At 50.8% G+C, this 13,818-nt stretch overlaps 1 protein-coding gene across 5 annotated transcripts in view; it reads left to right on the forward strand.

Annotated features, from left to right (window-relative positions):
• The window catches only part of SYT2 (synaptotagmin 2), a 187,611-nt gene that overhangs the window by 147,606 nt on the left and 26,187 nt on the right, over positions 1-13,818 (forward strand). The window lies entirely within an intron of this gene.

Genomic DNA, 13,818 nt, shown 5'->3' on the forward strand with positions numbered 1-13,818 from the left:
CCTCCAGCAAGTGACCCATGACCCATGCTACAGAGGAGGGCGAAAACCCCCCAGGACCTCTTCCAATCTGCCCTGGAGGAAAATTCCTTCCCGACCCCAAATATGGCGATCAGGTGAACCCTGAGCATATGGGCAACATTTGAGAGATTAGATCAATGCAGATATTGTAAAGCGTATTGATGTCAGCATGTGGGTGGCTTGTGTACAAGAAGCTAAGCTAAAATCAGAAAGGGTCGAGGAATGGACTTGGGACATAGCAGGAAAACGAGCAAGGCAGGTTGATTCCTTCATAATCTCTCGTTCATTACAGGTACTTACTGCTAATAATATCCACGTTCATCCCAAAGGATCCAAATCAACATACAAACTATGCACAGGAATCAATGGCCCACCACTGAAATGCAGACCCTACTGGGCTGGAAGCTGGCAGCTGATTAACAGCGTACATGATGCACAACCATTTGGCGTAAGAAATGAAAAAGAATACCAACTATCTATTCTAAACTACAATTCTGCCTCCCTCAATCTCACTAATATCAGCATCTGACCGGAACACAACACTCCAACTGTTGCAGCAAATGCCAGGGAAACTTTCTTGCCCACAAATGTCAGGGCCTCAGGTTTGCATCCAGCTGAAAAAAGTGTGCTTCAAATTAGTCACAAGCTTCTGTACTGTAAAGAAACCCACACGCATGTGTAGAGACACACACACCACTGCTGCATATGTTACTGAGTTATTCTGTGACCTTTAAACCAAATTTCATCCTTAAAAGTCCCAGGATCAATTACTTCTTAAAAGTCTGCCAGCCTTTCCTGGTGCCTGGGTGCTATTCACTATTTTCAGTTCTGGGGTCTGATGTCACAGCCTCGTGCTCCCACGAGTGCAGTTTCTTGGGAAGTAAATGCAAGTGCATGCAGACAGGGTAGTGCTCTGATTAGCAGAGCTCCAGCACTCCTGTACCAGACTCATCTGTAGCTTTGTGGGGGTTCTCAGATTACTGTACTGTGGTAGCCAGGACCCATCATTACAAGGAGCAGCCCCCATGGCAAGCAGGCAGCATGGTCCAGGAGACTGGACTGGCACTCAGAAGCCATTGGTTCTCTTTCCAGCTCTGGTATGTGTGACGTGTCATCCCGTATTCTTTATGAAAATACGCTTATGATATAAATACGACATAACGGAGATGTACTTTATGCCAAATGGCTCATGTGAGATATCATTGGAAAGGGTGTGATTTACTGAATGCGATTATACAACCTGTGTGCCTGTATCATTTCTGTATCTGAAGCTAGGAATATTGACTATGTATCTGTATTTCAACTTTGCTACTCGGGGTGACGCCCACTGCCAACACTTCAGGTACAACCATGGAAAAGCCAGAGAGGACTCATGGCCCATCAACAAGGACAATGGACATTAAATAGCTTAGTCTTCCTGTGACCATGTGAAGAATGGCTACAGGGGCCCTGCAGAGTCAGGTGGTCTTGTCACCTGATACTAAAACATTACCTGGGACTTCTTGTAACTTTCCACTGTAAGGGAAGGGTGCTCAAACTAGGAAACAAAGGACTCCTGCCTTATGTAAATCCTATTTAAGGGTGGGGAGTGAGGTAATCCGAGGTCATCAGTTCTCCCCTGCTGCCCCACCCAAGAGGACTGCTGGAAACAACTAAGGGCTTGTCTACACTGGCAACGTTAAAGCGCTACCCCGACTCTAAAAAAACACCTCCACAAGGGGCGTAGCTCCCAGCGCTGGTGCACCGTCTACACTGGCAACGTTAAAGGCTGCAACTTGCAGCGCTCAGGGGTGTGTTTTTTCACACCCCTGAGGAAGAAAGTTGCAGTGCTGTAACGTGCCAGTGTAGACAAGCCCCAAGACTGAACAGGGGGAAAGAACTGGGCTCAGGCTGGAAGGGTGTCTTGCCTGTGAAGATTATTAGAACCACATTTAGGGTGAGAACTCACATGTAACCACTATCTTTAGTGTGTTAAGCTTCGTTTGCGTGCTCTGTTTTATTTTCTTAGTAATCTACCTTGTTCTGTCTGCTACCTCCTTAACTACTTAAAATACACCTGTTATAGTTAATACATTTATTTCTGGTGTGACAAAGCTCCTCCTCTGCCTTGGTGGGTCCTGCCCTTATTGGCGGATTTGCTCGCCTCAGAGATTCACGACAGCCCTCAGTTTGGCCATTCTTGCTAGTGGCTCAAACCTGCTGTCCACTCAGCTAACCTCATCACTGGCCAGCATGGGGGAAATGGAGAACAATCCCCGCAGTCTCTGTGTCCCACCTAGTGGGTCAGGGACAGGGCAGATCCCTTTCCAATTTAGACCTTCCCTTCTGGTATTTCTCACAGACCAGGTCAACTCCTCCTGTGTCCGATCAGGGGATGGGGGAGTTCACCGGGTTCCAGCCCAGGGCCCTGTGGACTGCAGCTGTCCACAATGTTCCCTGTATCAGCTGTGTGACAGCTACAACTCCCTGGGTTACTTCCCCATGGCCTTCCCCCCAACACCTTCTTTATCCTCGCTACAGGAACTTCCTCCTGAAGCCTGATCATGCTTGAACTCTTCACCCCTCCAGCAGCGCACCTTCTCTCTGCCCACTCCTGGCACGCCCTCCTATTAACTGATGGGAGGTCCTTTTTAAACCAGGTGTCCTGATTAGCCTACCTGCCATAATTGAATCTAGAAAGTTCTTAATTGGCTCCAGGTGTCTTGATTAGCTTGCCTGTCTTAATTGGTTCTGGCAGGTTCCTGATTGCTCTAGGGCAGCCCCTGCTTTGGTCACTCAGGGAACAGAAAACTCTTCATCTAGTGGCCAGTATATTTGCCTTCTACTAGACTCCTGTATCTCCCTGGTCTGGGTCTGTCACACTGGTTTATAATACAACCCAGTTTCTGTGATTTCTAACTGGGGGAGGGCGAGAAATTGTTCATACCCTCTTCCACACTGGGGGAAGAGGCGAATATAATATACCTTTGGGTCTGCACTCCAAGGGAGGTGGACATCTGAGTGCTGGAGCAAGTCCCTTAAGCTGAGTCTTCCCAGAGTTGATCTGCAGCTGGGTGTGGCCCTACCTGTGTGTGTGTTGGAGGCGGTTTTCAGAGCCTGGCTCAGTCAGACAGGTTAAAGGGGGCCCATGCTGGCAGAACAGGTAGACTCAGTGGTATCTCAGCACCTCAGGTGACTTCCCAGGGGGTCCGACAGATCACAGTATGATCTTGGGTTATCCACTATGGTCGAAGCTTTCAAATGTAGGTGTCTAATGAGGAAGGGGAGCTTAGTGGTTAGGGTGTGAGCCTAGGGTTTAGGACAAGGACAGATGGGTTCAGATTCTTGCTCTGCTAAAGACTTCCTGTGTGACCTTTAGCCACAGTTCCTCATCTGTGAAATGGGACTAATAGCACAGGCCTGTTGTGAGGACAAACACATTAAAGGTGGTGAGGCTTTGTAGGTACGTCTGCACTGCAAAAAAAAACAAAAAACCCAAAGCTGCAGCAGGGAGTCTCAAAGTCTGGGTCAACTGCCCCAGGCTCGTGGGGCTCACGCTACGGGCTAAAAATAGCTGTGTGGATGCTCAGGCTGGAGCGTGGGCTCTGAGTCCCTGGCCTGAACATCCACACGGCTATTTTTAGCCCCCAGCCCAAGCCCCATGAGTCCAAGTCAGTTGACCCAGGCTCTGAGATTTCCTGCCGCGTGCCTGCCTTTCCAGCGTAGACGTAACCTTAGATAGACCGTATAGATCTGTATAGGTACGTCGGCTAGATACATAAGTGCCCTGATTTGCAGAACTTCCAAAGCCTTTGAAAACCAGGCTCCTTCGGGTGCATCAATATGGATGGGGGAGGGAGGCGTAACTCTAGCTTTAATTCTAATGAGCTTTAACCCTGTGCAAAACAGGCGTAGGAATTTTCACCCTCCAGAGTAATGTCCGTTGTGATCTGCAGGCAGCAATGGCCCTTATTATTCCTTGTCACCTGTGGGACTGTTCCTGGGGGGTACGGACTGTTCCTGGGGGGTACGGATTACTCACCTGAGTGAAAGGACTGCCGGGTCCAGCCTGTTGTTCCAAAGGATATTAGAAAAATGTGAAGGCCATTTGGGTCATTTAATGGAACATCTTAAGCTGATAAATGGCAATCTCTCGCCCTCTCGACTAAACCAATAGAACAGACAACATATGGGGCGTTTGTTTTTTGGGATCCCATTAGATTCCACTCAGCGCAGCCTCCCCACCCCTCCACTTCGTTTTGCCTAAACAGCAAAATGGTAAATGGCACTAAAAATAGTAAGTTGCCTGGTGTCATTGATTTCCCCCAAACGGAGCCTGTTAGTGACTGATGAGCATCTGCTGACGTGTATTGTTTTTCCACCAACAGATTGGGCCTTGATTGATAGAGGCTCACCTCTCCTCCCCTCCCGCCCCCTTATATTTTTCATTTATGGCCGTAACGTGCTGTCATCTCAACTGCAGCATAGTTGTTGACTAGCCCCGGCTCCTGATTGATGGAGACGTGCCATTTACTTGAGCACTTTTGGTTATAATAGAAAGGAAACAGCAAAGACGTATCGAGTCATTAGCCGCCCCACAACCAGATTGGTTTGTGCAGGATTCTCTCTGTCATTTCCCCCTTCGCTCCAGTTCTCAAACAGGAAATTATTATGGGGACAGGGTGGGTGTGTTGGGGGATGGGGGGAGAATCTGTTATTCTTGGTCTATGGAGGCATTTACATAGCAGCCTCCAGGCTGCCAGTTAGTCCTGAAAGAGCCAAATGAGCCTCGCTGCCTTTCTTATTGTTGAGAGGGAGAATTTATGGGCAGGAAGCATTGATATGAAGTCATGAATATGTAGAGGGCACTGGCCAGCTGGTGGGCTCTCCAAGCCTTTAACCTCTGACTTGCTCGCTCAAATCCAGACAAGGTTGGTGGTGACTGACAGTTGTCACCATCTGTTTGGTGGTTAAATGGCCCCAGGTGCGAAGAGTTGGTGGGCGTCTCATTTGCTGCTGAGCTGTCAGAGCTCACCTTCAACTGGCCCATGGTACCACCCTCCATCGCCCACTTGTTTAATTTTCAGACGGCTCCATGCTGTCTCCCAGGCCGCCCTGCATGCTCAGAAGGCACTTCCCTGGAACACCCGCAAAGCCATGCCATTGTCCTTCAATTCCCATCCTTTGCCAGGATGCCTACAAAAATGCTGAGACCACTGCCCGTCATGCTCACCAATATTGTCTACCTGTGCTCCCCTCTGGGTCTGTTCGCACCATCTGTTGTTTCTTGTCTTAGGCTGTAAGCCCCTGTGGTCACAGACTGTCTTTTTTGTTCTGGGTTTGTACAGCTCCTGGCACAATGGGTTCCTGGCCTGTGTCTCTGGCTCTGAGGCACGACAGTAATACAAATAATAATTAATAATAAATCTCAGCCCAATGTGGGACGTGTGTCCGTATCACATCATAAGTGGCTCCAGGAGACGGGAAAGACCAGTTGGTCCATGGAGGCCGAGCTTGCCCTACAGGTTCCCTGCTGCATTGCATAGGCCAGGCACCACGGAGAGGTCTGCATTGATGCAATCTGTTCTGGGGATAAGCAGAGGACTGCTTCCTTTCTCTGTCACTAATGCATGTTGTGTTGTGTTTAAGGCCATCTGAGCTGGGTGTTCCTGGAGGGGACCCTCATGTCCCCAGTACTGGGGAACAGGCTTTTTCTTGGCACATTAACAGAGCTTTCTGTGAATATAAAGACCCTCCAGGAACTTATTTCACATCTCTGTGTTGTCACGGCTGCTGAAAGAGCCTTGCATTTCAGAGAGAGGCGTGTGCCACTGATTTCGGATTTGGTTCCAGATTTGAAACCTCCCAACACTCAGGCGTGTTTGGATCTGAGGCTTTGGTGTGATCCATTCTGGAGAGAAGGACCAGACACTGACTTTGAATAGAGATCTGGCTCGGGATTTCCAATCTCCCTCAAGTTTGCAGGACGAGTGGGCTGGAGCCAGGGTTTTGATTGGGGCAAGGCCTGTCTCTAATTTCAAAGTGGAAGTGAATTCAGAACCTGAGTAAAGGTGGCCAGGATTTGGATCAGCATGATCATTAAGGCAGCAGGGTGGTTAACAGTGAGAGCTATGGTTAACAGTGAGTGCTGAGAACGGGGTTGATGAAGGAGGTAACATCCCTGGAGATCTTGCCCTGGGAACACACTGTGGCAGACACATGGACCTGACTACACTCTTGGGTGTGGGGTATTGTCCTGACTGCTGGACTGAGCCCATGGGTGGGCAACAGAATTGGATGGTTGGCTTTCCCACAGCCCTAGGGCATGGGTGTAGTAGGGCAACAGGGCAGATCTAGCATCAGGGCCAGTTTCCTGGAGGTCTCCTCAGCTCCCGGCCTAGTCTCGTGTCCTTCAGCTTGGCTAGTGCTTCACGCTGGCAGGGCAATCACTCTGGCAGTGGGGTCATTGCACTTTCAAGCCAGGAATACCCAGACTATAACCCCAGGGCCAAGCACAGCATCATACCAGCAGCAGCCTCGGGGGGGTGGTGGTGACATGCCCATGTGTCCTTGGGTGTCACAGGCTGCACCCCCCCCGATCTGCACCCAGCAGAAACAAGCACTCAAAGGGCCAGCCTAAAGCACTGAGACGTTGGGTGAGCCCTGCTTTCCTGAGCTCTGGGCGCATGAATGATACGCGCGCCACATCTGAGCTCTGATGGGGCACCTCACTATTATTATGTATAAGTCGGTAGAACCTGGGGCCCCACCCAAGGTCAGGGTGCCCCTATGCTGGGTGCTACACACATACACCATAGATGACACGTTACGGCCGGAATTGAATTGTCAGGCTCCTCCGTCTCCCAGGCTCCTGGAGCAAAGAGTTTAAAGGCTGGGGACATGAGAACTGTGTCCTTCAGGTGCTCCAGCAGAGGCTGCTGCATTGTGCTGTAACTCAGAAGAAACTGTTAAGAGCACAGACTCCCCGGGCGCCACTGAAAGCATGTTCACCCGCCCACTGCAGTGCGCGGTACAGCACAGAATCCGGACCGATGGGTTTCTTAGTAACAGTTGTCTCCAGCCCTTCCACCCACAGCGCTCTCCGCAGGAGATAAACGGACTAGATTGGCTGGATGGACCGACAGACACACCTGGGGCTGAGGTCTTTTCCATGAAGGAGTGCAGTGTGCGGGTTGAAATGCCTTGGATGTGCTGGGTTTGCATGTCCCAGCCTGCGTGTGTGTTTGTGTACATGTGTGTGCATTTGCACTCTGCTCTGTGTGTGTGCGTGTGTGCATTTGCACTTTGGGGGGTGTGTGTGTTTGTGTGTGAGAGAGAGAGAACACCAGCCCACTCTACCACTGACTTGCTGGGTGACCTTGGGAAAACATTTAGGTGCAAATTTCCAAACTTGGGGGCCCAGAGCAAGGCACCGACCTGCCTAGCTGGGGACCTAGCTAAGGGGGCCTGATTCTCCGAGGTGCTGAGCAAGCTCCCCTTGGAGTTGTGGGGGTTACAGCAGCATAGAGCAGGTGTCATTGAATCATTTCTTTCCGCAGGAGCCCTTGGAGCGGCTCTGAAGTGGCAGGGGCGAAGTCTCTCTACCTGCCAGTCCAGCTTCCCTCGCCGGTCATGGCCGGGCCGTTCTGCTCTGCAGGCAGGGCCAATAGGGGAGGGGGTTGGGTTGGACTTTTTTTGTTCTTTACTCACTCACATGAAATATTCCTAGCATGACTCTAGCTTCCTTTCCAGTCTGGCCGCCAGGGCCCAGCCTGTCTGTCTGAGAACCTCCCCCCGCTGTCTGTCTGCTTCTCCTTCATCGTAATCAATATTGAAAGCAGAACTTCCATCGAATCTCACTTCCGGGCTCCTACTGGATCTACTCGGCTGCTTGCACTGAGCTCTGGGCCTTGAGCTTCGGCTGGGAGACGGCAGCGCCTGGTCCATGCACCGAGCTCCGTTCTCGGGTGGCTGGGAATCGCCGGGTGGTTTCCAGCCCCAGCGCCACCCCACTGTGCTCTGGGCCTCTGTGCGGCTGCGTGTGGTTGTTAGCAGAGTTCTCTTCTGCTTCTTCTCATCATGGGCTCCCACAAGCAGGGCCTTTTGTGGCTGGCCAGACCCAGTTAAAGGATTAGATCCAGGACCTAGATAGTGGGGAGGGACTGGGAGAAAATTCACAGCTCCCTCTCTGGAGCTCAGAGGAGCCTGGTGAGACACCCCCCCCTGCCCCCGCAGTGCAGAACAGCATAGGGGGGAGTTCAAATCTGGATTGGAGCGTCATGCCCTTCTCTCCTCTCCTGGCTCAGCCTGCTGAGAGCAGCTTGTGCTCTGATGGGGCACCCCACTATTATTATGTATAAGTCGGTAGCACCTGGGGCCCCACCCAAGGTCAGGGTGCCCCTATGCTGGGTGCTACACACATACACCATTCCACCTCCCCTCCTGTCAAACTGCGAGCCTCCTTCCGCCTTTGGTCTCAGCCCTGCACTGAGCTCCCTCTGTCACCACGTGTCAAGGTTCCTTCCCCACTCTGAACTCTAGGGTACAGATGTGGGGTCCTGCATGAAAGACCCCCTAAGCTTACTCTTACCAGCTTAGGTTAAAAACTTCCCCAAGGTACAAACTTTGCCTTGTCCTTGAACCGTATGCTGCCACTATTGAGCGTTTTAAACAAAGAACAGGGAAAAAGCCCACTTGGAGACATCTTCCCTCAAAATATACCCTCAAGCCCTACACCCCCTTTTGTGGGGAAGGCTTGTTAAGAATCCTCACCAATTTGTACAGGTGAACACAGACCCAAACCCTTGGATCTTAAGAACAATGAAAAAGCAATCAGGTTATTAAAAGAAGAATTTTAATTAAAGAAAAGGTAAAAGAATCACCTCTGTAAAATCAGGATGGTAAATACCTTACAGGGTAATCAGATTCAAAACATAGAGAATCCCTCTCGGCAAAACCGTAAGTTACAAAAAGACACAAAAACAGGAATATACATTCCATCCAGCACAGCTTATTTTACCAGCCATTAAACAAAAGGAAATCTAACGCCTGTCTAGATAGATTACTTACTAACTTAACAGGAGTAGTAAGGCTGCATTCCTGAACGGTTCCCCGCAAAAGCATCACACAGACAGACAAACCCTTTGTTTCCCCCCCCCGCCTCCAGATTTGAAAGTGTCTTGTCCCCTCATTGGTCATTTTGGTCAGGTGCCAGCGAGGTTATCTGATCTTCTTAACCCTTTGCAGGTGAAAGGGTTTTGCCTGCGGCCAGGAGGGATTTCATAGCACTGTATACAGAAAGGTGGTTACCCTTCCCTTTATATTTATGACACCATGGCAGCTCTGTGGTCAGACTCAGCTCCCCACCCCCCCATGTGCTGACTTATCTGTCACTGTGCTGCCAGGCTGTGCTTCAGAGGCATAGTCCCAGGTGGTACATGTGCTGGGGCTTGACGCACAGCAGCGGGAGCGCTCATGTCACTAGGGGTATGTCTACACTGCACAGTAAACCCAGAATGTGACTCAGGTTTGACCCCACATCCCCTTTCTGTCCACACACAAATCAGTCTGATTCGGGTCAGCAAGCATTCAGGATCTGGGCTTTGGACCCTGCCAAGGGGGTGGGTCAGCCCGAGTCCCATTGTGACTCGGGTCCAAGCCCTGGCATTTTGCAGTGCGGATGCAGCTCAAGCCACAGACCCGCATCAGAACGTCTGGGCAGTGCAGCATGGACGTGTTAGCATGGTTGGGAGATCCTGGCTCCAGCAATTGTAAGCCCAAGTTTACAGGGCAGTGTGGACGATCAAATGTGGGCTTGGAAACTCTGAGTCCACGAGCCCAGGTCCCACAGATCCAAGTTTACAATGCAGTGTAGACACAGCCTGAGGGTCTAGACTGGCTTATGGTAGCACATACCATGCTGAAAGAACCTTGTCCGGGAATCAGGCTGGGGCCAGCATTCAGCTTTGCAGACCCAACCTGTCCTCCACTCTGACATTGGTACCAGATGGGATGATTGGCCTGTCGCTGATGAGGCCAGCATGTGAGCTCTGACCCTGTGATGGTGCCTTGTACTTTTAGATCGTTCACCTTCCGTGTCCCCAGCAGCACCCACTGGATTTTCTTTGGCCTGGTTCCTGGCTTCAGCCCCTCTGAGCTCATGGGTGCTCCTACCTCCTGTGTGTTCTCTGCCTCTTTGTAAGGGGAGTGAGACAAGGTTCTCCTCCTTTGGAAGAACTAGCTGGTACTTTCCCCAGGCCAGAACAATCAGATATGACCAGACATAACCACTGGTGGTGTAACCCTTGGCTGGGCCCAGTGGGTATGTCTTTTAAAGAAGAACAGTGGGGAAAAAAAGCTGCAAACTCGAAGGGCAGCTGGGCACCATCTCTCATTGCAAGCCCAGGAGAGTTCAAGGCCAGACTGGCAAGCACCCAGTACCCACAGTTGGGGCTGGATTTTTACAAGAGCTCAGCACCCAATGTGCCAAGCTCTTCTGGTGCCAATTCTGGGAGCTGGGTCCTCTGAAGATCGGGCCTCTACCATGAAGTATTAGTTGTCTCCCCAAGGTGCCTGGAGATGTGGCTCTAGTCTGAAAAGTGGCTGTTAGCCCGTGCCCCAAAGATCTTGTAATCTGTCTTTTTGTTCTGTGTTTATACAGCATGCAGCGTGATGGGGGCCTGGCCCATGACTCGGGCCCTAGATGCTACAGTAATACTGATAATTAGGGCCCTACCAAATTCATGGTACATTTTGATCAATTTCACGGCCATGGGATTTTAAGAATTATAAATTTCATGATTTCAGCTATTTAAACCTGAAATTTCACAGTGTTGTAATTGCAGGGGTCCAAATAGGAATTTGTGTGTGTGTGGGGGTCACAGGGTTATTGTAGCGGGGGTTGTGGGACTGCTACCCTTACTTCTGTGCTGCTGCTCGTGGCGGTGGTGCTGCCTTCAGAGCTGGGCGGCTGGAGAGCGGTGGCTGCTGGCCGGGATCCAGCCTTTGAAGGCAGAGCCACCGCCGGCAGCAACACAGCTGTAAGGATGGCATGGCACGGTACGGCATGGCCACCCGTACGTCTGCACCGCTGCTGGCGGGGGGCTGCCTTCAAAGCTGGGTGCCCGGCCAGCAGCCACCGCTCTCCGGCCGCCCAGCTCTGCAGGCAGCTCAGAAGTAAGGGTGGCCATACCGTAACCCCCCAACATAAGCTTGTAACACCCCCCGCGCCCCTCCCCCCGTAATTCCCTTTTGGGTCAGGACCCCCAATTTGAGAAATGCTGGTCTCTCCTGTGAAATCTATATACTATAGGGTAAAAGCACACAAAGGACCAGGTTTCACAGTCCGGGTCCGGGACGCGTTTTTCAAGGCTGTGAATTTGATAGGGCCCTACTGATAATCAGTGATCATATTAATGTAGAATTGACATCTTGGGGCTCCTTGTTTAGTGCATCCAAATCAAGGACGCTCGCATGAAAGGGTTTCTCTGGCTGTCAGCCCTGCAGACTCAGCCTGGGATGTGAGAGTCAAGCTTGGTTCCTTCCTCCTCAGGCCTCATCTACATTAAGAAAGATTCCCTCCTCTGAGCACAGTTCCTTCAAAGCACTCTCACCTGTGCTGGCCCAGGGAGTTTACCGTCTGTAACATACAAACACCCAGCAATTAATTCCAGTCTCGGCTTTCAATGCAGATTTGTTAGTTTCATTTATATTTAACAGTCAGGTGCAATAACACACCATAACCTGCTTACTCCACAGATTTCTTTGCTCTTTGAGTTATTGCTCCCATTGTACAGATGGGGAAACTGAGGCACTGATAGGTTAAGTGACTTATTCAAGGTCACATGGGGAGTCTGTAGCAAGCTGAAAAGGAGTACTTGTGGCACCTTAGAGACTAACCAATTTATCTGAGCATAAGCTTTCGTGAGCTACAGCTCACTTCATCGGATGCATACTGTGGAAAGTATAGAAGATCTTTTTCTACACACAAAGCATGAAAAAATGGGTGTTTACCACTACAAAAGGTTTTCTCTCCCCCCACCCCACTCTCCTGCTGGTAATAGCTTATCTAAAGCGATCACTCTCCTTACAATGTGTATGATAATCAAGCTGGGTATGTATCTTAGAAACCCAGACTCGCATTGCCCTGTTTAAACAACTACCCTTGCTGCTTCCTTGAAGCTGCTTCAGGAGTGAGGACCTGACACCATAGGAGGCTCATGGGCAGGGGCTGGGGGAATCCATGGTGTGATGGCCAGAGATGCAGGAGCGTAGCCGAGCTCAGGAGGCTGTTTGCAAAGGAGCCCCGGGAGACTGGGCAGTTTGGAGGCTGGATCTCTGCAGAGGCTCCTGCTGACCCTGCTCAGGAAGGGTTTGCTGTGGCCAATGGTTTCCATTCTCCATAGGGTTTGTATCTCTGCTGACCCTCTGGGTCCTCTCTCTCCTGCTTTACTTATCACACTGATTGGCAGCTGTCAGTGCCCTGACAGCCAGAGATGATGCCATGGTCCCTGGGTCTTCCTCTGCTGAACTGCCTCTGAGAACAATCCTATCCTTTTCCCAGGGTCGTCAGGGCCACCTCTCATCCATTAGCAGTGACAGCCGCACAGTGGCTTACTGAGTCCTTCCATACAGTGCCCCCCCCCACCGCACTGACAACCGGCTCCTGCGTGGGATGATGAAAAGCAGGAGAGTGCCCTGTCATGTACAGTCCAGCAGCTTAATGGCACCTCTCCTGAGGCGTCTGTCTACTTAAGGGAGTGGTTAGAGCAGGGAACTGGGATATGGGTGTGACGGGTTCCACCTAGAGTGCCACCTGGAACTGGGGTACTACTGAGCCTCCCTGACCCACCAGCTTGGGCTCCCTTTTACACTGTACTGCAGTGACAAGCTGCAAAATCCTCTTTAGCCTGCATTTTCACCAGCATACATACAGGTAGGGACGCACCCAGCTGCAGTTATATGCAGACAGGCTCACTAACCAGCCCCCTGAATGTTAAGGCTTCAGCTAGGGCACCTCCCGGTTCCACAGGCACACATCCCCTCTGGAGTGTAAACCCAGAATTATACCCTCTTGCGCTGCAATGTGGAGAGGCATATGCGACAGCCTTTTGCCACTGAGTTATGATTCCCACACACTGGTTTTAGATAAAGCAAAAACAAGTTTATTAACTACAGAAGATAGATTTTAAGTGATTATAAGGCATAGCAAACAGATCAAAGCAGATTACCTAGCAAATAAACAAAACACTGAAGCTAAGCTTAATATACTAGAGAGATTGGATATGAATAGCAGATTCTCACCCTAAGAGATGATACAAGCAGGCTGCAGATTCTTAAGGGGCCAGCTGCACTGTCTTACAGCTTGCAATCCCCAGGTGTTCCATTCACAGGCTACATATCCCTTCAGCCTGGGTCCAGCACGTCCCCTAGTTCAGTCTTTGTTCCTCAGGTGTTTCCAGCAGTCTTCTTGGGTGGGGAGTCAGTGAAGGACCGTGATGATGTCACTCCCCTGCCTTGTATAGCTTTTGCATATGGCGGGAACCCTTTGTTTCAAAGCTTGGAAAAATACTGACATCCCAAGATGGGGTCCAGCACCAGGTGACCTGGTCACATGTCCCTGTGGAGTCACAGCAGCCACCCCACACTGGCTGTTCGGAGCGTTCACAGGAAGGGGGGAAGAGCGCCCGGGCGTCCTGACTCGCTCTGTTAGACCCTGTGTCCCTCCAGTAGGGGAGAAACAAACTGGCCTTTATTGAAGCATTCCAAAGACAGCCCCAGAGATTTCAGCCTTATGAAGCACTGGGTACAGGCATCACCTCT

This window comes from Lepidochelys kempii, chromosome 21, assembly GCF_965140285.1.
Source record: "Lepidochelys kempii isolate rLepKem1 chromosome 21, rLepKem1.hap1, whole genome shotgun sequence".
Lineage (NCBI taxonomy): Eukaryota > Metazoa > Chordata > Testudines > Cheloniidae > Lepidochelys > Lepidochelys kempii.